Source organism: Heterocephalus glaber, unplaced genomic scaffold, assembly GCF_053883595.1.
Source record: "Heterocephalus glaber isolate CG9 unplaced genomic scaffold, H.glaber_assembly_v1.0 deba00001444, whole genome shotgun sequence".
In the NCBI taxonomy this organism is placed as follows: Eukaryota; Metazoa; Chordata; class Mammalia; order Rodentia; family Bathyergidae; genus Heterocephalus; species Heterocephalus glaber.
The window spans coordinates 27,070,062-27,093,989 of NW_028258297.1; the positions used below are offsets into that span (position 1 = coordinate 27,070,062).

Sequence of the window (23,928 nt, forward strand, 5' to 3'; positions counted from 1 at the left end):
TTTCTGATCAAGTCTCGTTTATTGCGGAAGCTGCTACAACATATATACCGTAGGGCTAGAGGGGAGGAGCGAGAGGAGGGTACTGGGGCTACTTCCTTGTTGCCGGGTAGATTTGCAGCAGGCCCGGATATGTCCGTAAAAGGCACTCAAGAGTTCTAGCGGGGGTCAAGGCCCCCCACAGGTCCTCCCTTTAAAATTATAATTATAAGAAAGGCGTCAGGAGAGCCAAGCCTGCGGGGGCTGAGCCTGTCTTGGGTCAGAGCAACATACGTGTCTGCACCGTGCACCTTACCCGTCATCGGTTAACCAGAGAATCAATGCTCTGGCACCTGTCTTAGGCGGCACACGAGGGCCTTTTTACAGCATGGCACGCTTGCTCAGTTGCCCGTCATTGGCTTGCCAGCCCTCTCACCAGGTACTCATCCTGATCAGCCATGGCTAACCGATTATAATGGACCTGTATGGGCGCTGTTTTTATTGCCTTGATTTGGGCTTTTAGAAAGGCCACGATTTTGTTATAAAGTATGGGCCCTAAAGAAATGAGCAAGAGTAGACCCAATAGAGGCCCCAACAAAGGGAGGAGATAGGGGAGAAAACCATTGAGGCCAGTCCAAAGGGGATTTTGAATGAGTTCTTGTCGTCTTCTGTTTAAATCTTCTTGAAGTTCGCGAATTTTTCCCTGACGATCCCAGATTTGTTGGCATAGAAACAGCAATGTTTATTTAAGGCTATGCAAATCCCTCCTTGTTCTGTTGTGAGGAGGTCCAGACCCCTTCTATTTTGAAGGACCACCTCAGCCAGGGAATCGATCTGATCTTGTATATCTGTAAGAGTGTTGGAGAGAGCTTGAACATCATTAATCAATTGGTTGGATAATTTGGCATAGGAGTGTAAAGCCACCCCAATGCCAGCAGAGCCAGTGGCAAGGGCGCCGGACACCCCTAGCCCCACGAGCAAGGGGACCAGTGAGACGGCCCTTTTATGTCGCCCAGCGATATAGTCAAAGCTGGGCAAGGGCACTGGCTCATCTCCAGGAATAAGGGAGATGCCCGGGAGGACAGTCACCACCACGCACAGCCCAGTCCAATTAGTGAGGAGGGAGATGAATGCCAAGCTCCCTCCACAGACGAGCACGTGACCCGGGGCAGGGCAAATGGCGGCAGGGCCATTAAGCACTACCGAGCAGAGAAAGAAATTTTGGACTCCAACACATATATCAAAGCTATTGTGGCCCGAATTTAGATAACAAACTGAGGCATTGAACTGTACTGGCTGGACCCTGAAGGGCAGAGAAAAACTGCAATTGTAACTAGAACTGTTGGCATAGTCAGTTTGGTCGACAACTGGCAAGGCAAGGGGCAGGGGTGTGTCAAGAGTCAAGCATAGCCAACAATCCGCAGCAAAGGCGGGGTTGGATGTATTGATCAAATGATAAGTGGCCTCTAGGACACTCAGAGTTTGGGCGTCAGGGTCTGGGCCTCGAGGTTTGGGAAGGACCAGTGGATGATAATTTAGGGAGGGATACATCTCTTGGATGATAGTCTCAAGTTGTTTTTGTACTCGCTCTTCCCTGAGCTGATCTGAAGGCCCACCACCATCAGATATATGGATTGGGGCCTGTGGTGGCCAGGAACAGCAACAGACCATGCAACAGATTCAGGGATGTCATCTCTTTAACCTGTAAGCAAAATTTCATCCTGCGATGTAAACAAGGCTGGGCTGTAGATAAGAGAGTTAGGCTAACCTGATTAAGCTTTTGAAGATAACCAATGTGGACATACTACAATAACATATTCAGAACTTAACCAATATAAACATTTTGTAACAACATATTCAGTGCTTAAATATCAAGGACAACCAATACAATCAATTTATAACATATTTAGATAATATTCATTGTGATATGTCTCCCATAAGATTATATAATATAAAATTTACTAGGGGGTCCCTTTAATGAATTAAGACCAGAATAATCATTTTCTGGATGGCCACTTCTATATTCATCAAAGGGAGTCCCTATCTTAAGTCATTTTGACAAACAAGAGTCTATATCTTCCTATTTTGTAACTGTCAATTGCAAATTGATTATTGCTTGTAATGCACATTACTTTCACAACATAAATTCCAATGGTACTTTGATCCATTAACAACCTGGAAAGGAAGGCATGTCTTTAATTCAGTCATATTTATCTGTAAATCAATTTAACAATAGGCGAATATCCTATGAAAGGGAAGGAACATATTGAGCTCAACTGTACGAACACAAACAACAGACAATAGACAAACATATAAGACAGTGTATAAAATTAGGGTGCACCCAAATATAACTAACCAAATTGAATTATACTGTACTCTTGATGATTATTAGATTGTAATTGTAGGCGCCGTTGTTAACTGGTTAAGATTGGACAATGTCAGGTCATCGGCATCATCAGCACGCCTATCGACTTGTTTTACTAGGCGTTCTGGGAGCCACCTGGCTGACTTCATTTCCTTGGAGTAAATACACACTGATCCTCGGCCCCAGATAAGTACAGGATCGGGCCCGTGCCATGAGTGGTCCAGGGGGTCTTTCCACATCACCGAGGCAAATTGTCGTTGCGTCTCTGGTTGCCAGAAACGATTGGCTGCAGATAAACCTTTGGCATCCAAATTTAAGAAGTTAAGAATAAATAGTGCATGTGATATCAGGTTTCTAGGTGACCCCTTGATAGGGTACCATTCCCCTCCTTTTATTTTATCTAATGTAAGTTTGAGTGTGAGGTTGGCTCTTTTTATAATGCCTTGTCCCTGTGGATTATATGGGATTCCCGTTATGTGTGTTATGTCTAATTGTTTGCAAAACTTTGAGAAGCCAGAACTGGCATAGCCTGGACCATTGTCTGTCTTAATTTGTTGTGGACATCTAAGTACTGAGAAGGCAACTAGAAGGTGGGCAATTACATGTTTAGTAGCCTCCCCGGATTGTAGGGTGGCAAATACAAATCCACCATATGTATTAATGTTGACATGTATATATTTAAAATTTCCAAATTTAGGGTAATGTGTGACATCCATATAGTGTATAACATACATTTGGGCCCAAGATTTACGTACGGCCTGAATAGCTGAAGCTACAAAGGACTGGCTCAATGGGCTGTACAATACCTGTAGAGTGTTTACCTAGCCCTTTGCCTGGAATGTACCCATTTTTAAACATCTGTGTAGTGACAATTTTATTAGGGCTAGAAATAATCATCTCCATTTGTGATAATAGGTCTCTCCCCCATAGATTAATGGGTAACCCTGAGATGATATAAGGTTGAATGGTGTCCTGATTACCATCTTGGTCTCTCCAGGTCAGATCTTTGGCACTTTGTTTAGGATTTTGACTCTGACCTATACCCCTGAGATGGGTGAGGGTGTCTTTTAATGGCCATGCCTGAGGCCAATTTTTTCCCTTGATGAGAGTTACATCAGCACCAGTGTCTACCAATCCAGAAAATTGTCTCCCATCCAACCACAAGGTCATGAGAGGCTTCTGGGCTGAAAGCATCTCCGACCAGTAGACATCGGATGAGCCGAATCCCTGGCTGCCTCGGGCGTTGTTAAGAGCCTTATTAGAGGTAGAGAGAAGGGGAAGGAGTAACAATTGAGCAAATCTTCGGCCTGATTGAATGGTGTTAATGACTTTGGGGGAAGAAACCATAACTCTAATCTCTCCGGAATAATCACTATCAATCACCCCCGGGTAGATCAGCAGCCCATCTATAGTGCTGTTGTTTTTGTCTATTACAAGCCCAAAGGTTTCCTTAGGCAGGGGCCCAAAGACCCCTGTCGGAAGGGCCTGTATCCCCATTTCTGGAGTCAATACTGTGTGGGCAGTGGAACTGAGGTCCAGTCCGGCACTTCTCGTTGTTGCTCTGAAGAGGTCTGGAATGGATTGTTGTTTGCTGGAGCAAAATTGAGCGCCCCGTAAATTTGTTTGGGTGTGGGGGCCCGGGGCTGGCCCCCTTTCCCGTTTCCCTGGTCCGGGTTATGGACAAGCGGGAGGGGCCAGCCTTGAGCGTCAGTCATGGACTTGTATTTATTTGTCCAATGTCTCCCTTTATTGCATCGAGGGCAAGGCCCCGGAGGTGTGGCCCTAGGGGCCGACGTCCTAGGGGCCTGACATTCTTTGGCAAAATGACCCGTTGTCTCGCACCGGAAACATTTGTTACCCGGGCGGTGTGACAAAGCGACAAAAACTGTTTGACCGTGTAACCCTGCATGGCGGCAGCCCTGGCAAGTCCCTGTTGGTAGGCAGTCCCAATTTCTGAGCAAAGGCGAATGTAACCTGAGAGATCAGTTTTCTTTTTATAAGGGCGGATGGCGGCCTGGCAAGCAGCATTAGCATTTTTAAAAGCAAGCTGTTTAACAAAATCTGTCCCGGTTTTTGTGTTCCCAAAAATCTGACCCGCTGTTGTGAGCAGGCGGTGAACAAAATCCGCGAAGGGCTCATCAGGCCCCTGTCGGATATTGGTGAGAGAAGTACTCACATCCCCTTTAGAAGGGAGCTTTCTCTAGGCTCTAGTGGCTGCAGTCTGAATCTGGGCATATAACCCCGCATCAAATTGCATCTGTTGATCGTTGGTAGCATAGGCCCCATCCCCTAGAAGCATATCAAGTATCCAACCATTACCCGCCTGAGCATTGTGTCTAGCAGTATCTCAGCAATTTTCAATATATTCAGATTTCCATAATAAATAATCACCTCCTGTAAGGGTGGCGCGGGCCAGAGTCTGCCAATCAATTGGGGTGAGCCAATTTTCTGCCACCGATTCTAGAATAGTCATGGTGTAAGGTGCAGTGGCCCCGTATTGAGCTGCGGCCGTTTTAAGTTCTTTAATAACCTTGAAATCAAAACCACTATGGTGTCTCCACGCCTGTCCCTGTGCGTCAGCAGTCTCAGTTACAGGAAAGACTTCCACAGTTTCAAGTTTTAGGGGTACCCTTGATCCAGATGGCACCCTGGGGGTCGCCCCTCTAATGGGGGGTCGTGGCTTAAGGGTGTCTTTTCTACGGACATTTTTATGGGCTTTGCCTGTTCTTAAGCCTTCAAGCTGGGTAATAAGGTCTTGATGTTCCTTTTCTAACCTTATCTGTTTTTTTAGAAATTCTATTTTGTCCCAGAGTTCCTTTTGGGGATCAACAACAGGGCATGTCAAAGCGGGCGCAATGGGAGTGTTGGGTTCTGGAAGATAAGGAGGCGGACATTGAACTACGGGTGGCCAATCAGGATTGCGATATCTGGTTGCCTCCTCCTCAAGATTGGTCCAGTCAGCCTCCCCCGGACCGTTCTGTGGGAAGGGGGGGGTTTCTGAAGTGTCGGAGGGAAGGCTACAAGGCTGGTTCCTCCTTAACAGGCGGGGCGGGGTTAGAGGCAGGGGCTGAAAGAGCGGGGGCGGAAGCTGAGGAGCGCCGAAGCTTTTTTTTTTAAAAGGCTTGGAAGAGGCAGAGCCCGCCTGTAAGCCCTCATCAATAACATTTTGTTTTTCCTTGTCTAAGTCATCGTCGCTATCAAAAGACATCAAGTCTTCTCCTTCATCCTTTGAAGGAGTCCCGTCCCGCAGGGGCTCGGGCCTCGGCGCCATCTTGGCGTCCCGCAGGGTATTTACAAACTCCTCACTCCGAGGGAGAGTGATCAACCCTTCCTCCGATCGGAGAGCTATCTCCCCGACCTGGATGGCTTGAGCCACCACCGGATCTTTGGTTTTCTGAGAGATAATGTCATTAATAAGATTCCAATAAGAAAATGCAGTGATCAGGACCTTTCCTGGTCCGCAAGTAGCATAATAATCTTTAAGGGCCTCCCCTACTCTTTTCCATCACCTCTCGTCAATGGTACCCTTGGCGGGAAACCAAGGGCAGAGATCTCTAATATAATAAAAAAATTTCAGCAATTGTTTGACTGTAACCTTTACCCCTCGTGCCTGTAATGTCTCCTTGAGACCTTGCACGAACAATTCGTGCTGACTAATGCCCTGTCCCATAATCGCTGCTCAACTTACCGAGGTGCGAAAAAGACGGCAGGTTTACGTCAATTGCAAGCCTCTCCTGTGTCGAGTGTGCTCTTTGTTCCTCAATCTTAATCTTAGGGCCCCTGAGCAGCGTCCTTCACTGGATCCCCCGTTCTCTGGCCGCACGTTGGGCGCCACTTGTCCCGGCCCGCGGGTAAGTCAACGAAGACCCTAGAGGGGGAGCGAGGTTGAGAAGGGACAGGGGACACGAGAGATGGAGACAAGACAGGTTTCTGATCAAGTCTCGTTTATTGCGGAAGCTGCTACAACATATATACCGTAGGGCTAGAGGGGAGGAGCGAGAGGAGGGTACTGGGGCTACTTCCTTGTTGCCGGGTAGATTTGCAGCAGGCCCGGATATGTCCGTAAAAGGCACTCAAGAGTTCTAGCGGGGGTCAAGGCCCCCCACAGTGTGATGCTTTCAGGGATTCAGGGTTCTAGGATAAAACTTGTGAGTACTATCCGCCTTAAGGGTGGGGGACCTGGATAAAATACAAGAGACAGCAAGAGGGTGGCTGTTGTTCTTACTTGTTGGTTGTTGTTTTTTGAATATTGCCTTCTGTCTGCCTTCTTTGCGATGCCCCTCTGCCATGCCACCATACCTTGGGGCAAGCCAACTGTGAACTGAAACCTCCACAAAGTATGAGCCACAATAAACCTTTCCTCCTTTCACTTTGAGAGTCAGGTATTTTGTCTCAGCAATGAGAAAAGTATGACAGATTGAGATTATTAGCACACCTTCAAGTTTCCCTTCATTTCAGTAATAAGAATACAAAAGTAGATGAATTTGTGTTAGCAATTAAAGATTTTTCATCTAATCTTATTGAGAACATTCTGGATATTTTAAAATATGCATTATTAAACATAACTTAGCAAAACTTAAGAATTTAAGATCCCAAGGAGAAATGGAAAATGTTCAGGAAGAAATCTGAAATATGAGAAGCCCTAATGGACAATAGCAGCTTGGGGGCCGAGGTCTGAGCCAGAGCCCTCCCAGACATCAGCAGATTGGGTGCACAGTCCCCAGCCTAAGGCCCACCAGGAAAACAGCTGCACAACCATGCAGGCAATAGCAGAGGATGGCTCAGATACCATTTTTTTTGTATTAAATTCTTTTATTGGTACATTGTAGGTATACAACACAATTACATTTCTCATTGGGAATTGTACCTTTATATAATGCATCTTGGTTCTTATTTTTTCCCCATTCCTAGCCCTCCCTTCACGCCCTCCACCCTTCCCTATTTACAAAGACTTTATTTCCATTTTTTCCATTTCTCAGCATTTTTTCCTTTCCCTTCTTTCCTTTCCCCTGTGCCTCCCACTACCACTACCCCTTTGGACCTTTTATTCCTATTTTACAATATCGATTATTCATTCTAATAATTAGTACATTTTAGGTATACAATTTAATGACATTCATCATTGGAAATTTGCACCTTTACATAGTCTCTCTTGGTTCTTATTTTTCACCCTTGCCCAGCCCTCCCTTCAACCCCTCCAGTCCTCCCTATTTACAAAGATTTTGTTCCTATTTTTCCATTTTCTCATATTAATCCCATTCCCTTCTATCCTTTCCCTTAGCCCTCCCACTTCCTTCCCCTTTGCCCCTTTTCTTCCTGTTTCACATGACCTATTATACATTTAGTCCTTATTTACACTTTCAGTTTCTCACACCAGAGAAACTATTCAGTATTTATACATGTGTGTCCTATTTACTTCACTTAAGAGTATCGCCTCAATGTGCATCCACCTAGCTATAAATGTCTCTAATTTCTCATTTTTTATGGCTGAGTAGTACTCCATTTTATTAAAAAAAAACACATTTTCTATATCCAGTCTCCAGTTGATGGGCATTTGGGCTGTTTCCAAGTTTTAGCTATTACAAACTGTGCTGCTATGAACATGGGCACACATATATCACTGTGGTATGATTCTTTTAATTCTTTGGGGAAGATCGCCAGCAGTGGAATAGTGAGGTCAATTGGGATTTCCAGTCCTAGTTCTTTGAGGTATCTCCATACTGATTTCCATAGTGCTTGCACCAATCTACACTCCTACCAGCAGTGGAGCAGGGTTCCTCTTTCCCCACAGCCCCGTCAGCATTTGTTATTGGTTGATTTCTTGATAGCAGCCATTCTTTCTGGACTGAAGTGGAATCTCAGCGTTGTTTTCATTTGCATCTCTCGAATGACCACTGATGTGGAACTGTTTTTCATATGTTGATTTGCTATTTCTATTTCTTTGTCTGAGAAATGTCTGTTCATTTCAGATGCCCATTTTTGGATTGGGTCTTTAAATTTGGGAGGTCTGATCATTTTAAGTTCTTTATAGATTCAAGATAGTAGACCTTTGTCTGAGGAAGAGCAGGTGAAGATTTCTTCCCACATTGCGGATTGTCTCTTCACACTGCTGGTGGTTTCTCTTGCTGTGCAGAAGCTTTTTAATAAGAAGAGATCCCACTTGTTGGTTGTTTGTGCTAGTTCATGGGCAACTGAGGTTTTGTTCATAAAATCTTTTCCTACATTGATGTCTTCAAGGGTTCTACCTAACCTCTGTTCCAACTGGTTCAGAGTTTCTATTTTAATATTTAGATCTTTTGTCCATTTTGATTTTAGTTTAGTGCATGGTGAGAGATATAGGTCTAGTTTTAATCTTTGGCAAGTTGAAGCCCAATTTTTCCAGCACCATTGATTAAAGAGGCTATCTTTCCTCCAGTGAGGGTGGTTGGCTCCTTTGTCAAAGATGAGATGTCTGAGTGTGTCTGGCATTGTTTCTGCATCTTCTAATCTGTTCCACTGGTCCTCAAGCCTGTTTCTTTGCCAGTACCATGCTGTTTTTATCACAGTAGCTGTGTGGTATAGTTGCAGGTTGGGGATTGTGATACCCCCTGCCATGTCTCTGTTACCTATAATTGCTTTTGCTATTCTGGGTCTCTTCTTACTCCAAATGAATTTTTGGATTGTTTTCTCGAGGTCTATGAAGTATGCTGCTGGGATCTCAATTGGAATTGCATTAAATCTATATAGCAGTTTTGGAAGTATGGCCATTTTCACTATATTAATCCTTCCTACCCAGCAGCAGGGGATGTCTGTCCATTTTCTGATATCATCTTCAATCTCTCTTTTCAGAATGCCATAGTTTTCAGAGAAGAGGTCTTTGATTTCATTCATTAGGATGATTCCTAGGTATTTCAGCTTTTTGGATGCTATTGTGAAAGGAATTATTTTCCCTATTTCTCTCTCAGTGAGTCTCTCATTGGTGTAGAGGAAAGCTATTGATTTTTATGTGTTGACCTTGTAACCAGCTACTTGACTGAATTTGGTTATTAAGTCTAGAAGACTTTTGGTGGAGTTCTTGAGGTCTTCGATATAGAGTATCATGTCATCTGCAAATAATGACAATTTGACTTCTTCATTTCCTATCTTTATTCCTTTTATTTCTTTCTCTTGTCTAATTGCTGTGGCTAATGTTTCCAGAACTCTATTGAACAAGAGTGGTGATAGTGGACATCCTTGTCTTGTTCCTGATTTTAGTGTGAAGGATTTCAGTTTTGGACCATTTAGTATGATATTGGTTGTTGTGTTTTCATAGATGGCTTCTATCAGTTTGAGGTAGAGACCATCTATTCTGATTTTTTGTAGGGTTTTTATCATAAATGCATGTTGGATTTTGTCAAATGCTTTTTTTGCATCTATGGAGATAATCATTTGGTTTTTTTGTTCTTGGCTCTATTGATATAGTGTATTACACTAATTGATTTTCGTATATTGAACCATCCCTGCATCCCTGGGATGAATCCCACTTGATCAGGGTGTATGATCTTCTTGATGATCTTCTGCATTCTGTTTGCCAGTATCTTATTAAGGATTTTTGCATGTATGTTCATTAGTGAGATTGGACTATGGTTCTCTTTTTCAGTTGGGTCTTTCTCTGCTTTGGGGATCAAGGTGATACTTGCTTCCAGGAATGAATTTGGGAGTACTGCTTCCCTTTCAATTTTTAATGATAAAGAGTTTAAACATTAGTGGCAGCAGTTCCTCTCTAAATGTCTTATAGAATTCAGCAGTGAAGCCATCAGGGCCCGGGCTTTTCTTAGGTAATAAGTTTTTAATTACATTTTCAATTTCACTGGTTGATATTGGATTGTTCAGAATTTTTAGGTCTGCTTCTTTCAACTTTGGTAATTCATATGTATCTAGGAATCTGTCCATTTCTTCTGTGTTGTCCATCTTATTGGCATATAGGTTCTGGAAGTAGGTATTGATGATCCTCTGTATTTCTGCTGGGTCTGTTGTAATTTCACCCTTTTCATTCCTAATTGCATGGATTTGGGCCTTTTCTTTCCTTTTTCTGATAAGGTTGACTCAAAGTTTATCAATTTTGTTGATTCTTTCAAAGAACCAACTCTTGCCTTCATTGATTTTTTGTATCATTCTCTTAGTCTCCATTGCATTGATTTCTCCTCTGATCTTTATAATTTCTTCCCTTGTATGAGCTTTGGGTTTGTCCTGTTCTTCTTTTTCTAGAAGCTTGAAGTTCAGCATCAGGTTGTTTAATTGGGCTTGTGTTGTTTTCCTAATATGCATATTCACTGCTATGAATTTCCCTCATAAGACTGCTTTCATTGTGTCCCATAGCTTCTGATATGTTGTCTTGTCATTGTCATTTAATTGAAGGAACTGTCTGATTTCTTCTTTAATTTCCTCTGTGACCCATTGGTTATTCAGAAGTGTGTTGTTCAATTTTCATGTGTTTATGAAATTTTTTGAGTTTCTTTTGCTATGGATCTCCAAATTCATCGCACTATGGTCTGATAATATACAGGGGATAACTTCAATTCCTTTGCACTTACTTAAACATGTTCTATGTGTGAGTATGTGGTCTATTTTGGAGAATGACCCATGTGCAGCTGAGAAGAATGTGTATTCTAATTTTGTGGGGTGGAAGACTCTGGAAACATCTGTTAAGTTCATTTGTTCAAGAGTTCGATTGAGTTCTAGTATTTCATTACTTATTTTTAGTCTAGTTGATCTATCTATTTGTGACAGTGGGGTGTTGAGGTCCCCTACTACAATTGTATTAGTGCATATATGGCTTTTCATGTCCGTTAGTATTTGTTTTATATAGTTGGGTGCACTAATGTTTGGTGTATAGATATTTATGATTGTCATCTCTTCCTCTTGGATTCTTCCCTTTACAAGGATGTAGTGTCCTTCTTCATCTCTCTTAATTAGTGTTGGTTTGAAATCTACTTGATCTGCAAAGAGGATAGCTACTCCTGCTTTTTTTCAGGTTCCTGTGGCATGCAGTATTGTTTTCCACCCTTTAACTTTCAGTCTATGAATTTCCTTTTGAATTAAGTGTGTTTCTTGTATGCAGCATATTGTTGGATTTTGCTTCTTGACCCATTCTGCCAGTCTATTTCTTTTGATTGGTGAATTGAGACCATTAACATTGATGGTTATAACTGAAACATATTGACTTGTCATTGCCATGACTTTTTCTTTTTGTTGGGTTCTCCCCATTTACATTTAATTTCTTGTCATGCCAGATGGGTTCATTCTGCTTTGCTTCCTGGGGTTGTGATCCTCACTGTCTGTTCCTAGGCTATTGTGTAAAATTCTCTGGAGTGCTGGTTTGGTATTCACTAAGTCCCTAAGGTGCTCTTTGTCATGAAAGTATCTTATTTCTCCATCCATTTTGAAAGATAGTTTTGCAGGGTACATCAATCTGGGTTGGAAGCTGTTTTCTTTTAGGGCTTGGAATATGTCACTCCAAGCTCTTCTTGCCTTAATGGTTTGTGTTGAGATGTCTGCTGTGATCCTGGTGGGCTTTCCTTTGTATGTGATTTGTTTCTTTTCTCTGACTGCTTGGAGAACTTTGTTCTTCTGTTGAGTTTCTGGAATCTTAACAATTATATGCCTATGTGTAGATTTTTTTTTGATCAAGGCTCTTTGGATTCCTATATGCCTCACTTATCTGTATGTCAAGCTCTTTTCCCCTGCTTGGGAAGTTTTCTGCCATTATTTCTGTGGAGAGATTTTTTATGTCATCTCCACTCTCTCCTGTTTCTTCATTGAGCCCAATCAGTCTTATGTTATTCTTTTTTGCATCATCTAGCAGCTGCTGGATTGATTTCTCATGTTCCCTTATAATTTTGAAGCAATTTTTCTTTTCCTGGTCACTAATTGCAATCTTATCTTGTATATCTCAAATTCTGTCCTCACACTGGCTCATTCTGCTGTGTAGACTTTCAATGGAGTTTTTCATGTCCTGGAAATCTATTTGCATCTGTTTTATGGATTCCATTTGTTTCTTATGTTGGGATTCCATCATGTTCCTGAGCTCCTCTCTAGATTTATTAATCATGTCTTGCACTAGGGGCACAATTTCTCCTGTTATCTGAGAAATTATTTCTGATTTCATTTTTTCCAGATCCCCTTTTGTTGCCAGTTCAGTGGGTCCAGGTGGTTGAGTATCAGAGTGTTCCATCTCATTTCCCTTTGGGGTTGCTGTAGGTGATCTGGAAGTCTGGTTTTGAGACTTATTTGTGTGTTTTCTCATTTCGACTGGGGCGGGGTTCTGTTAGCGCCTGCATGAATTACCTCCTCTGAGCTGGGTGAGGTGGGACAGGGGCCTGGAGCAGTGGTAGGGATGGTGACCCAAAGCCCTTTCCTGTGGGCTGGGAGCAGCTGGATGGATGGTGGCTGGGAAACCCCTTCCTCTGGACCAGGAGCAGTGGGATGGTGGCTCAGAAGCCCCTCCCTCTGGGCCAGGAGGGGTGGGAGAGATGGTGGCCTGGAAGCCCCTTCCTCTGGGCCAGGAGCAGCAGGACAGAAGGTGGCCCAAAAGCCCTTTCCTCTGGGCTGGGAGCAGTGGGAGGGATGGTGACCAGCAAGCCCCTTCCTCTGGACCAGGAGCAGTGGGATGACAGCTCAGAAGCCCCTACCTCTGGGCCGGCAACAGTGGGACTCAGTACCTTGGTCTGGTGGTCTGGTGTCCTCTGCACCTTGGTAATGTGGAATCAGGTGGCTGCCTGTCTGCAGTGGGGTGATTTGGTGTCTTCCGTGTGACTCAGGACCTCCGTAGGGCATGCACAGACCTGTCTGTCTGCATCGGGCTGATTCGGCGTCTTCAGAGTGACTCAGGACCTCAGTAGGGCGTGCACAGACCTGCCTGTCTGCAGCGGGCTGATTTGTCGTCTTCCACGTGACTCTCAGATACCATTTGATAAGAGCAAGTGGGCACATTACCAGCCAGAAGTGTGTGAAAACCAGAGGGGTATGGTTATGCAACTCCCAGACAGGGCCCCAGTCAGACACAAGGAGGATTTGCCCCAGTGAAAGGCCCTCCTGAAAAGCACCTGCACAGGCATGGAAGCCACACCCAGAGGCCTGTGCAGAACCCATTGTAAGTGCAAACAGACCCCAGCCAGAAGCTGGCATGGACCAGAGTGTTGCAGGTGTGCAGGTCCCAGCCACTGCTCTGCTCAGGTACCATCACTAAGAGTGTTCAGTCCCAAGCCAGAATGCTGCCTGGAGATCAGCAAAGCACAGGGATCCAGAAGGCCACCATTCTGAACCAAGGAATTGGCTCAGTGGTGAGCAGCAGAGAGAAAGCCTTTCTGAGTCTTGCTGAGAATTGAAGCCCACTGAGTGAGCAGTCACCTCAACAAAGGCACAGCAGGCTGCATCTGTTGAGAAGATGCATAAACAAGAGTCAAAATCAGACTTCTAGATCAACTAAGGCAACTCCATGGGGCAATGAGATGGAACAATCTGATACTCAACCATCTGGACTCCCTGAACTGACAATGAAAGAGGATCTGGAAAAAATGAAATCAGCAATAATGTCTTAAATAACAACAGAGATTGTGTCCATAATGAAAGACATGATTAATAACTCTAGAGCAGACATACATAAAAAAATTAAAGGAGCTGAGGAACATGATGAAATCCCTACATGGGAAACAAATGGAATACACAAAACAGATGCCAACAGATAGCCAGGAGATTAAAAACATCATAGAATGTTTATGCAGCAGAATTAGCCAAAGTGAGGAAAGAATATCAAATGTAGAAGACAGCATTGCAATTAGTGACCAGGAAAGGAAAATTTTATTAAAAATAGTAAGGGACCATGAGAAATGAATCCAGCAGCTGCTACATGACGCAAAGAAGAATAACATAAGACTGACCAGAGTTAATGAAGAACTAGAAGATGGTGCAAATGACATTTAGAAACTGCTCACAGAAGTAATGGCAGAAAATTGATCAAGCAGAGGGAAAGAATTTGACATACAGATAAGTGAGGCATATAGGACTCCAACCAGCCTTGATAAAAAAAAATCTACACATAGGCATATAATAGTTAAGATTCCAGAAACTCAAAAGAAGAACAAAATCCTATAAGCAGTTAGAGAAAAGAAACAAATCACATACAAAGGAAAGCCCATCAGAATCACAGCAGACTTCTCAAACAAACCCTGAAGTCAACAAGAGCCTGGAGTGAAGTATTTCAAACCCTACAAAGAAACAACCTCCATCTCAGATTGATGTACCCTGTAAAACTATCTTTCAAAATTGATGGAGAAATAAGATACTTTCATGACAAAGAGCATCAGAGAAATGTCATGAATACCAGACTAGCACTCCAAAAATATTTAAACAATATCCCAGGAAAAGACAAAGAGGACCACAACCCCAGGAAACCCAGCAGAATGAATCCATTAGGCACAAGAAAGTAAATGCAAAGGGGGAAAATCAAACGATTGGAAAATGTCATGAGAAGGATAAGTCAATCCATATCAATTACGACCATCAATGTTAATGGTCTCAATTCACCAATCAAAAGAAACAGACTGACAGACTGGGTCAACAAGCAAGATCCAACACAAGACTGCATATAAGAAACACACAATTCAAAAAGAAAGTCATAGACTGGAAGTTAAAGGGTGGAAATCAATAGTCCATGTGACAGGAACCTCCAAAAAAGCAAGAGTTCCAATTCATGTACCTGATGTTTGGAGTGTGGGTATGATTTTTAGGGTTAGGGTTCTTCTTTTCATAAGTGTCATGGATGGTGCTGAAATAGAGGTACCTGAAAATGACTTAGGGTTAGGGTAGGGTTTGGGTTATGGTTAGGGTTAGGCTTAGGGGTAGGGTGATAGCTAGCATTGAAATTGAAATGCTTGTGTCTTCAACTCTGGGTTTGAAAGTTAGTATTAGTGTAAGTTCATGGTGAGGGTTAGGGAAAATGTCTAATTTCAAAAACCTGGGTATTGGAATTTGGTCTTGCTGCTTAGGATTAGGGTTAGGGTTAAGATTAGGTTTAGGTTTAGGGTTCCAATTCATGTACCTGACATATGGAGTGAGGGTATGATTTTTAGGGTTAGGGTTCTTCTTTTCATAAGTGTCATGGATAGTGCTGAAATAGAGGTACCTGAAAAGGACTTAGGGTTATGGTCGGGTTAGTGTTAGGGTTAGAGTTAAGGTTAGGGTGATAGATAGCATTGAAACTGACATGTCTGTGCCTTCAAGTGTGGGTTGTAAAGTTAGTATTAGCATAAGCTCATGGTGAGGTTTAGGGATAATGTAGAATTTCAGGTACCTGGGCATGGGAATTTGGTCCTGTTGATTAGGGTAGGGTTAGGATTAGGTTTAGGTTTGGGGTTAAAATTCATTTACCTGAAGTTTGGAGTGTGGGTATGATTTTTAGGGTTAGGGTTCTTCTTTTTGTGTCATGGATAGTGCTGAAATACAGGTAATTGAAAATGCCTTAGGGTTATTGTAGGAATAGTGTAAGGGTAAGGGTTATGGTGATAGATGGCAATGAAATTGAAATGCCTGTGTCTTCATGTGTTGGTTGGAAAGTTAGTACTAGTGTAAGTTCATGGTGAGGGTTAGGGATAATGTAGAATTTCAAGTAAATGGGTATTGGAATTTCTTCCTGCTGTTTAGGGTTAGCGTTAGGATTAGGTTTAGGTTTACATTTCCAATTCGTGTACCTGGCATTTGGAGTGTGGGTATGATTTTTAGGGTTAGGGCTCTCCTTTTCATAAGTGTGAAGGATAGTGCTGAAATAGTGGTACATGAAAATGACTTAGGGTTAGGGTTAGGGTTAGGGTTAGGGTTAGGATGATAGATAGCATTGAAATTGAAATGCCTGTGTCTTCAAGTGTGGGTTGGAAAGTTAGTATTAGCGTAAGTTCATGGTGAGGGTTAGGGATAATGTCAAATTTCAAGTACTTGGGTGTTGGAATTTGGTCCTGCTTCTTAGGGTTAGGGTTAAGGTTCAGATTAGCTTTAAATTTAGTTTTCCAATTCATGTAACTGACGTTTGGAATGTGGGTATGATTTTTAGGGTTAGGCTTCTTCTTTACGTGTCAAGGATAGTGCTGAAATAGAGGTACCTGATAATGACTTAGGGTTAGGATGGGGTTAGATTTAGGGTTTGGGTTTGGGTGATAGATAGCACTGAAATTGAGATGCCTTTGTCTTCAAGTGTTTGTTGGAAAGTTACTATTAGCATAAGTTCGTGGTGAGGGTTAGGGATAATGTCAAATTTCTAGTACCTGGGTATTGGATTTTGGTCCTGCTGTTTAGGGTTAGGGTTAGGTTTAGGAGTAGGTTTAGGTTTAGGAGTAGGTTTAGGTTTAGGGTTCCAGTACATGTTCCTGACGTTTGGAGTGTGGGTATGATTTTTAGGGATAAGGTTATTCTTTTCATAAGTGTCATGGATAGTGCTGATATAGAGGTACCTGAAATTGACTTAGGGTTAGGGTAATATTAGGGTTGGGGTTAGGGTTAGGGTTTGGGTGATAGATAGCATTGAAATTGAAATGCCAGTGTCTTCAAGAGTGGGTTGGAAACTTACTATTAGAGTAAGTCCAAGGTGAGGGTTAGGGATAATGACAAATTTCAAGTATCTTGGTCTTGGAATTTGGTCCTGCTCCTTAGGTTTGGGGTTAGGGCTAGGATTAGGTGGGTATGATTTTTAGGGATAGGTTACTCCTTTTCATAATTGTCATGGATAGTGCTGAAATAGAGGTACCTGAAAGTGACTTAGGGTTAGGGTGAGGTTAGGGTTAGGGTTAGGGTTAGAGTTCATTTGATAGGATTGTAATTGAGATGCCTGTGTCTTCAAGTTTGGGTTGGAAATTTAGTATTAGTGAAAGTTCATGGTGAGGGTCAGGGATAATGTCGAATTTCAAGTACCTGGGTATTGGATTTTGGTCCTGCTGTTTAGGGTTAGGGTTAGGTATAGGATTAGGATTAGGTGTAGGGTTCCAATTAATGTACCTGAAGTTTGGATGGTGGGTAAGATTTTTAGGGTTAGGGTTCTTCTTTACATAAGCATCAAGGATAGTGCTGAAATAGAGGTCCCTGAAAATGACTTAGGGTTAGGGTGGGGTTAGGTTTAATTTTTGCCTTACGGTGATAGATAGCATTGAAATTGAAATGCCTGTGTCTTCAAGTGTGGGTTGGAAAGTTAGTATTAGCATAGTTCATGGAGAGGGTTAGGATTAATATCGAATTTCAAGTAGCTGGGTATTGGAATTTTGTCCTCCTGCTTAGGGTTACAGTTAAGGTTCAGATTTTTTTAGGTTTAGGTTTCCAAATCATGTATGTAACGTTTGGAGTTTGGGTATGTATTTTAGGGTTAGGATTTGTTTTCACATAAGTGTCATGGATAGTGCTGACATAGAGGTACCTGAAAATGACTTAGGTTTAGGTTAGAGTTAGGATTAGGTTTAGGTTTAGGGCTCCAATTCATGTACCTGAAGTTTGGAGCGTGTGTATGATTTTTAGTTTTAGGGTTCTTCTTTTCTGAAATGTCAAGGATAGTGCCCAAATAGAGGTACCTGAAAATGACTTAGGGCTAGTGCAGGATTAGGGTTACTTTTAGGGTTAGGGTGATAGATAGCATTGAAAATGAAAAGCCTGTGTCTTAAATTGTGGGTTGGAATGTTAGTATTAGCGTAAGTTCATGGTGAGGTTTAGGGATAATGTCAAATTTCAAGTACCTGGGTGCTGGAATTTGGTCCTGCTGCTTAGGGTTATGGTTAGAGTTAGAATTAGGCTTCGATTTAGGATTCCAATTCATGTACCTGAAGTTTGGAGTGTGGGTATGATTTTTAGTGTTCGGTTTCTTCTTTTGGTAAGTGTCATGAATAGTGCTGATATAGAGGTACCTGAAAATGACTTTGGTTAGGGAAGGATTAGGGTTGAGTTTAGGGTTATTGTTTGGGTGATACATAGCATTGAAATTGAAATGCCCGTGTTTTCAAGTGTGGGTTGGAAAGTTAGTATTAGCGTAAGTTCATGGTGCGGGTTAGGATTAATATCGAATTTCAAGTACCATGATACTGGAATTTGTTCCTGCTGCTTAGCATAATGGTTACGGATAGGTTCAGGTTTATGTTTAGGTTTCCAATTCATGTATCTGACATTTGGACTGTGAGTATGATATTCAAGGTTAAGGTTCTTCTTTTCATAAGTGTCATGGATAGTGCCGAAATAGAGGTTCATGACAATGACTTAGTGGTATGGGAGGTTTAGGGTTACTGTTCAGGTTAGGGTTATGGTAAGTGTGATCGAGAGCATTGAAATTGAAAAGCCTGTGTCTTCAAGTGTGTGTTGAAAAGTTAGGAGTGTAAGTTCATAGTGAGGGTTAGGGATAATGTCAAATTTCAAGTACCTGGGTATTGGAATTTTGGATTGCTGCGTAGGGTTAGTGTTAGGGTTAGGATTAGGTTTAAATTTACGGTTCCAATTCATGTACCTGATGTTTGGAGTGTGGATAAGATTTTTAGTTTTAGGGTTCTTCTTTGTGTAAGCATCAAGGATAGTGCTGAAATAGAGGTCCCTGAAAATGACTTAGTGTTAGGGTAGGATTAAGGTTAATTTTTGTGCTACGGTGATAGCATTGAAATTGAAATGCCTGTGTTTTCAAGTGTGTGTTGGAAAGTTAGTATTAGTGTAAGTTCATGGTGAGAGTTAGGGATAATGTCGAATTTCAAGTAACTGGGTTTTGGAATTTGGTCCTCCTGCTTAGGGTTAGGTTTAGGGTTAGGATTCGGTCTAGGTTCAGGTTTCCAAATCATGTACCTGACATTTGGAGGTTTTGTATCATTTTTAGGGTTAGGGTTCTCCTTTTCGCAAGTGTCATGGATAGTGCTGAAATAGAAGCACCTAAAAATGACTTAGGGTTAGGGTAGTGTTAGGGATAGCATTAGGGTCAGGCTTAGGGTGATAGATAGCATTGAAATTGAAATGCCTGTGTCTTGAAATGTGGGTTGGAAAGTTAGTATTAGCATAAGTTCATGGTGAGGGTTAGGATTAATATCGAATTTCAAGTACCTTGGTATTGGAATTTTGTCCTCCTGCTTAGGGTTATGGTTAAGGTTCAGATTTGGTTTAGGTTTAGGTTTCCAAATCATGTATCTGATGTTTGGAGTTTGGATATGTTTTTTAGGGTTAGGATTCTTTTTTTCGTAAGTGTTATGGATAGTGCTGATATAGAGGTATGTGAAAATGACTTAGGGTTAGGGTTAGGGTTATGGTTAGGGTTAGGGTTAGGGTTAGGATTAGGTTTAGGTTTAGGGTTCCAATTCATGTACTTGAAGTTTGGAGTGTGGGGATGATTTTTAGTTTTAGGGTTCTTCTTTTCATAAGTGTCAAGGATAGTGCTGAAATAGAGGTACCTGAAAATGACTTAGGGCTAATGTAGGATTAGGGTTATTGTTAGGGTTTGGGTTAGGGTGATAGATAGCATTGAAATTGAAATGCCTGTGTCTTAAATTGTGGGTTGGCATGTTAGTATTATCATACGTTCATGGTGAGGTTTAGGGATAATGTCAAATTTCAAGTGTCTGGGTGTTGGAATTTGGTCCTGCTGCTTAGGGTTACGGTTAGGGTTAGAATTAGGTTTCGATTAAGGGTTCCAATTCATGTACCTGATGTTTGGAGTGTGGGTATAATTTTTAGTTTTAGGGTTCTCCTTTTTGTAAGTGTCATGGATAGTGCTGAAATAGAGGTACCTGAAAATGACTTAAGGTTATGGTAGGGTTAGGGTTAGGGTTAAGGTGATAGATAACATTGAAATTGAAATGCCGGGGTCTTCAAGTGTGGAATGGAAAGTTAGTATTAGTGTAAGTTCATGGTGAGGCTTAGGGATAATGTCGAATTTCAATTACCTGTGTATTGGAATTTAGTCCTGCTGCTTAAGGTTAGGGTTAGGGTTAGGAGTAGGTTTAAGTTTATGGTTCCAATTCATGTACCTGACTTTTGGAGTTTGTGTATGATTTTTAGGGTTAGAATTCTTTTTTACATATGTGTAATTGATAGTGCTGAAAGAGAGGTCCCTGAAAATGTCTTAGGCTTAGGGCAGGGTTAGGTTTAGGGTTAGGGTTAGGGTGATAGATAGCATTGAAATTGAAATGCCTGTCTCTTCAAGTGTGGGATTGAAAGTTAGTATTAGTGTAAGTTCATGTTGAGGGTTAGGGATAATGTCGAATTTCAAGTACCTGGGTATTGCAATTTCGTCCTGCTGCTTAGGGTTAGGGTTAGGGTTTGGATTAGGTTTTAGTTAACAGTACCAGTTAGTGTAATTCACGTTTTTAGTGTGGGTATGATTTTTAGGGTTAGGGTTCTTCATTTCGTAAGTGTCAAGTATAGTGCTGAAATAGAGGTAACTGAAAATGACTTAGGGTTAGGGTAGGGTTAGCATTAGGGTTATGGTTAGGTTTAGGATGATAACATTGAAATTGAAATGCCTGTGTCTTCAAGTGTGGTTTGGAAAGTTAGTATTAGCGTAATTTCATGGTGGGGGTTAGGAGTAATATCAAATTTGAAGTACCTGTGTATTGGAATTTGGTCCTGCTGCTTAGCATTATGGTTTGGGTTAGGTTTAGGTGTATGTTTAGCTTTCCCATTCATGTACCTGACGTTTGGTGTTTGGGGATGATTTTTAGGGTTAGGCTTCTTCTTTTCGTAAGTGTCATGTATAGTGCTGAAATAGGGGTACATGTAAATGACTTAGTGGTAGGGTAGGTTTAGGGTTACTTTTAGGGTTAGGGTTAGAGTAAGTGTGATAGATAACATTGAAATTGAAAAGCCTGTGTCTTCAAGTGTGGGTTGGAAAGTTAGTATTAGCGTAAGTTCATGGTGAGAGTTAGGGATAATGTCGAATTTCAAGTAAATGGGCATCAGCAATTGGGAATGCTTCTTAGGGATAGGTTTAATGTTAGGATTAGGTTTTGGTTTAAGGTTCCAATTCATGTACCTGAAGTTTGGAGTGTGGGTATGATTTTCAGTATTATGGTCCTCCTTCTTGTAAGTGTCATGGATAGTGCTGAAATAGAGGTACCTGAAAATTACTTGTATTTGGGGCAGTTTTAGTTTTAGGGTTACGGTTAAGGTGATAGATAGCATTGAAATTGAAATGCCTGTGTCTTCAAGTGTGGGTTGGAAAGTTAGTATTAGCGTAAGTTCATGGTGAGGGTTAGGGACAATGTCGAATTTCAATTACCTGGGTGTTGGAATTTGGTCCTTCTGCTTAGGGTCAGGGTTAGGGTTAGGAGTACGTTTAAGTTTATGGTTCCAATTCATGTACTTGGCGTTTGGAGTGTGGGTGTGATTTTTAGGGTTAAGGTTCTTCTTTTCATAAGTGTGAAGGATAGTGCTGAAATAGAGGTATCTGAAAATGACTTAGGGTTAGGATAGGGTTAGGGTTAAGGTTTGGGTTAGGGTGATAGATAGCATTGAAATTGAAATGACTGTGTCTTCCAGTGCGAGTTGGAAAGTTAGTGTTAGCATTAGTTCATGATGAGGGTTAGGGACAATGTCGAATTTCAAGTACCTGGGTGTTGGAATTTGGCCCTGCTGCTTAGGGTTAGGATTAGGTTTAGGATTAGGTTTAAGTTTAGTTTTCCAATTCATGTACCTGACGTTTGGAGTTTGGGTATGATTTTTAGGGTTAGGATTCTTTTTTACATAAGTGTCATGGATAGTGCTGAAATAGAGGTACCTGAAAATGACAGGTTTAGGGTAGGGTCAGGTTTCGGTTTAGGGTTACGGTGATAGATAGCATTGTAATTGGAATGCCTGTGTCTTCAACTGTGTGTTGGAACTTTAGTATTAGCCTAAGTTCATGGTGAGGGTTAGGGATAATGTCGAATTTCAAGTACCTGTATATTGGAATTTTGTCCTGCTGCTTTGGGTTAGGGTTATAGGATTCAGTTTAGGTTTAGGTTTCCAAATCCTGTACCTGACGTTTGGAGTGTGGGTATGATTTTTAGGGTTAGGGTTCTCCTTTTCACAAGTGTCATGGATAGTTCTTAAATAGAGGTACGTGAAAATGACTTAGTGTTATGGTAGAGTTAGGGTTAGGGTTAGTGTTAGGATGATAGATCACATTGAAATTGAAATGCCTGTGTCTTCAAGTGTGGTTTGGAAAGTTAGTATAAGCGTAAGTTCATGGTGAGTGTTAGGTATAATGTTGAATTTCCTGTACCTGGGCATCGGAATTTGGGAATGTTTCTTTGGATTATGGTTAGGGTTATGATTAGGTTTACATTTAGGGTTCCAATTCATGTACCTGTTGTTTGGAGTGTGGGTATGATTTTTAGTTTTCGGGTTCTCCCTTTCATAAGTGTCATGGATAGTGCTGAAATAGAGGTACCTGAAAATGACTTAGCGTTAGGGTAGGTTTAGATTTAGGGTTAGGTTTAAGGTGATATTTGCATTGAAATTGAAATGTCTGTCTCTTCAAGTGTGGGATGGAAAGTTACTATTAGCAGAAGTTCGTGGTGAGGGTTAGGGATAATGTCGAATTTCAACTACCTGGGTATTGGAATTTGGTTCTGCTGCTTAGGTTTAGGATTAGGGTTAGGATTAGGTTTAAGTTTATGGTTCCAGTTCATGTACTTGGCGTTTCTAGTGTGGGTATGATTTTTAGGGTTAAGGTTCTTCTTTTCCTTAGTGTGAAGGATAGTGCTGAAATAGAGGTACCTGAAAATGACTTAGTGGTAGTGTAGGGTTAGGGTTAGGGTTAGGTTTAAGGTGGTACTTAGCATTGAAATTGAAATGCCTGTCTCTTCAAGTGTGGGATGGAAAGTTACTATTAGCAGAAGTACATGGTGAGGGTTAGGGATAATGTCGAATTTCAAGAACCTGGGTGTTGGAATTTGGTCCTGCTGCTTAGAGTTAGGGTTAGGGGTAGGATTAGGTTTAAGTGTTGTTTTCGAACTCATGTACCTTACGTTTGGAATTTGGGTATGATTTTTAGGGTTAGGGTTCTTCCTTATGTAAGTGTCATGGATAGTGCTGAGACAGAGATCCCTAAAAATGACTCAGGGCTAGAGCAGGGTTAGGTTTAGGGTTAGGGATTGGTGATGGATAGCATTGAAATTGAAATACCTGTGTCTTCAAGTGTGTGTTGGAAAGTTAGTATTAGTGTAAGTTCATGGTGAGGGTTAGGGATAATGTCGAACTTCAAGTACCTGTGTATTGGAATTTTGTCCTGCTGCTTAGGGTTAGGGTTAGGGTTAGGGTTAGGATTCGGTTTAGGTTTAAGTTTCAAAATCATGTACCTGAAGTTTGGAGTTTGGGTATTATTTTTAATGTTAGGGTTCTTCTTTTCCTCAGTGTCATGGATCGTGTTGAAATAGAGGTACCTTAAAATGACTAAGTGTTAGTGTAGGGTTAGAGTTAGGATTAGGGTTAAGGTTAGTGTGATAGACAGCATTGAAATTGAAATGCCTTTGTATTCAATTTTGGGTTGGAATGTTAGTATTGGTGTAAGGTTGTGGTCAGTGTAGAATTTTCAGTACTTGTGTATTGGAATTTGGCCCTGCTGCTTAGGCTTATGTTAGGGTTAGGTTTAG

At 41.7% G+C, this 23,928-nt stretch overlaps 1 long non-coding RNA gene across 1 annotated transcript; it reads right to left on the reverse strand.

The window, feature by feature from the left end:
* LOC147827522 (uncharacterized) lies at positions 1-6,446 on the reverse strand. Its single transcript, XR_015452347.1, has 2 exons — positions 6,030-6,446; positions 1-824 (listed from the first exon to the last, which is right to left on the reverse strand). It is a non-coding gene; the product is annotated as an uncharacterized LOC147827522 (long non-coding RNA).
* Between the last annotated feature and the right edge of the window lie 17,482 nt (positions 6,447-23,928).